We start from the raw sequence: 3710 nt of genomic DNA on the forward strand, positions 1-3710 counted from the left end.
TAAGCAATTCAAAGCCGGGTTCATCAAAGTTTCCGAGTATTCTGATTGGGTAGCCAACATAGTACCTGTACCCAAAAAGGATGCGAGAATCCGTATTTGTGTTGATTTTAGGGACTTAAACAAAGCAAGTCCTAAAGATGACTTCCCTCTACCACACATCGACATATTAGTGGACAATACTGCAGACCACGCATTACTATCCTTCATGGATGGGTATGCGGGTTATAACCAAATCAAGATGGCCATAGAAGACATGCATAAGACCGCCTTTGTCACTCAATGGAGAACCTATTGCTATACGGTCATGCCATTCGGATTGATCAACGCCGGAGCTACATATCAACGCACCGCAACTACACTCTTACATGACATGATGCACAAAGAAGTTGAGGTATACGTAGACGACATGATTGTCAAATCCAAGGATAGAGAGGGGCATATTGCGAACCTTCGCAAATTTTTTGCAAGGCTACGAAAGTACAACATGAGGCTCAATCCTCAGAAGTGCACATTCGGAGTAACGTCTGGCAAACTCCTGGGATACGTCGTTAGCCAACGAGGTATAGAAATAGACCCTTCCAAGATCAAGGCTCTGATCGAAATGCCACAACCTCAAACAGAAAAAGAAGTCAGAGGATTCCTAGGGAAAGTGCAATATATAAGTCGATTCATATCGAAAATCACCATGATTTGCGAGCCTATCTTCAAGAAGCTCAAGAAAACGGACCACACCATGCGGGATGATGATTGTCAAAAGGCATTTAACCGAATCAAAGAGATATTGGCTAAACCACCAGTGCTCATGCCACCTCAACGAGATCAACCTCTTGGTTTATATCTCACAGTAACCGAAACAGCCATGGGTGCCATGCTAGCTCAAACCGTAGGAAGTTAAGAAAGGGTTATCTACTACCTTAGTAAGAAGTTCTTGGAGTACGAGTGTAAGTACTCACAACTCGAAAAGACATGCCTTGCTCTTGTGTGGGCAACGAAGAAGCTACGTCATTACATGCTTAGCTATTCCGTCAAAATATACTCCAAAATGGATCCAGTCAAATACCTCTTCGAGAAACCCGTCCTCAACGGACGCCTAGCAAGATGGACTTTGATGCTCTCAGAATTCGATCTCAAATACGTGCCTCTGAAGGTTATAAAAGGTCGCGCCGTCGCCGAATTCTTCGCAGAAAATCCCATCAATGACGCACTAACGATAGACACTTGGTCATTTCCAGACGAGGATATACTTCAAACTGATGTAGACTCCCGGGACCTTTACTTTGATGGAGCATCAAACTTAAGAGGATTTGGAATAGGAGTGTTGCTCATTTCTCCTGAAGGCGAGCATACACCAATCTCTGTCAAACTCGACTTCGAGGTGACAAACAACGCTGCAGAATACGAAGCTTGTCTAATTGGACTACAAGCGGCAGTGAGCTTAGGCATTAAAAACCTCCGAGTACATGGGGATTCATCCCTGATCATCAACCAAGTTACGGGATCATAGAAAATTCGAAGTGAAAGCCTAGCACCTTATCAGGCCAGAATAGACCAAGTTGCCCAATTCTTTGATCATGTGACCTATCTACACCTACCTCGGGAAGAAAATCAATTTGCAGATGCTCTTGCAAAACTCGCATCTTTGATCAATATGCCAGATGACATGGTGGAAATGCCTTTATGCATCGCACGACGGTCAGAGCCAGCTTATGTCCACCAAATCACTAATGAGGAGGAAATCGCACAGGAACCCTGGTTCCAAGCAATCCTGAATTTCAAGCTCAACGGTACCTATCCCCCCGATATGGACAAGAGGGGACAACGTGCTATACGCCTATTAGCTTCCCAATACGTTCTCATGCAAGGAGAGTTATACAAAAGAACACCTCTTGGTGTAATCCTACGTTGCCTTGATCATTCACAGGCACGAAAAGTTATGGAAGAAGTCCACGATGGAGAATGCGGTCCTTACATGAGTGGGCCCATGATGACAAAGAAAATCACACGTTTGGGGTATTACTGGACCACAATGGAATCCGATTGCATCAAATACGTAAGACATTGCCACAATTGCCAAATCTTCGGGAATGTACAACACGTCCCTCCTTCATTGCTCTATACGATGACATCTTCTTGGCCATTTTCTGCTTGGGGAATTGACATAATCGGGAAGATAACCCCAGCCGGAACAGGAGGTCACTGTTTCATCCTAGTGGCAATCGACTATTTCACCAAGTGGGTAGAAGCGGCTTCCTACACTAGTCTCACGGCTAAAAATGTGGCAAAGTTCATACAAAACAACATCATCTGTCGATACGGTTGCCCACATGAGATCATTAGTGATAATGGATCACATTTCCAAGCTGAGACTGAGCAATTGCTAGCCAAGTACAAAATTAGGCATCACCACTCTTCGCCCTATAGACCACAGACTAACGGCGCGGTAGAGGCAGCAAACAAGAACGTTGTCACAATTCTCAAGAAAATGATTGACAACTATCGAGATTGGCCAAACAAGATACCCTTTGCTTTGTGGCGATATCGTACATCTGTTAGGACGCCCACTGGAGCTACTCCTTTCTATTTGAGCTACGGCACGGAAGCTGTACAACCAGTCGAGCTAGAGATACCATCCTTGCGTATTTTACTCGAAAGTCAAATCCCAGAAGCCGATTGGAAGAGGGATAGATATGAAGAACTCATCCTCCTGGATGAACGTAGGCTACGCGCCTTGCATAATGTCCAAACATATCAAGCACGTATCAAATGAGCTTTCAACAAAAGGGTTAAGCCAAGAAACATGTAGATACCTCATTTCTGCACCTCTCGCAAACCACCCGGTGATGATTGGGCCGCATGTTTGGTACGCGGAACGATTTGTGACAATTCGTAATATTATCGTCAAGTGATTGCTCAAATATTAATGTCTACCTCTTAGTTGTCATCTACGTGTCGATACGGTCGTTTTGACAGTAATTAGAGTACATTTGGAGTCTGGGCCTAAAACCGTCTCCATTTTCTGATAACCGTTAGATCCCGAGTCAGAATGTTCTGGAATGTTCCGGATATTTCAATTCCATATTTCACAATCTTTATCTTTTGGTAAACAATTTCCCGTAATATTCACATAAGATATTAAGGAAAACCGAATTATTCCGTCCTACCATAACTTAAACACGAAAATCTTTCTTCTGCAGGAGGAAACCTCTTGGGAACGTACGGCAGGTCTTTGCGCCTCTTCCAAGAGACGCAGTGGCTGCTGCGCCTCTTCCCAGGTCCTTTTCTGCGTAATTTTTGTATCTTTTTCATATCTTTCCGAGATTCACTTCCAAAGAGTCTCCGAAACCCTAATTCCTCCACGTGATTAGTATAAATAGGAGCCTTCGCTCCTCATATTTCTCACGCGAGTGTCCGCCCTTCTCTTCTCCCTTTGCATTCTAGACCTTTGTTCTTACTTTTTGGCGTCTACGTGCTTGAACATTCGACCACGTAAGCTCGGATCCTTCTGAGTACCAGCCTCGTTTGCATGACCGACCAATTTGACCAACTCCACATCAATCAACTTAATTAATCTAATCGTTTTCCTCTTACGAGGGCACTTTCTTTGTATTCGCGTCGAGCATCACTAATCGATATCTTAGTCCTTCTCGTTTCGTCAACATGTAAGTCTGAGGGTGTATAATCTCTCTTTTATTTATTGTATTTTAATTATT

This window comes from Silene latifolia, chromosome 1 (assembly GCF_048544455.1).
Source record: "Silene latifolia isolate original U9 population chromosome 1, ASM4854445v1, whole genome shotgun sequence".
Taxonomy (NCBI): Eukaryota; Viridiplantae; Streptophyta; class Magnoliopsida; order Caryophyllales; family Caryophyllaceae; genus Silene; species Silene latifolia.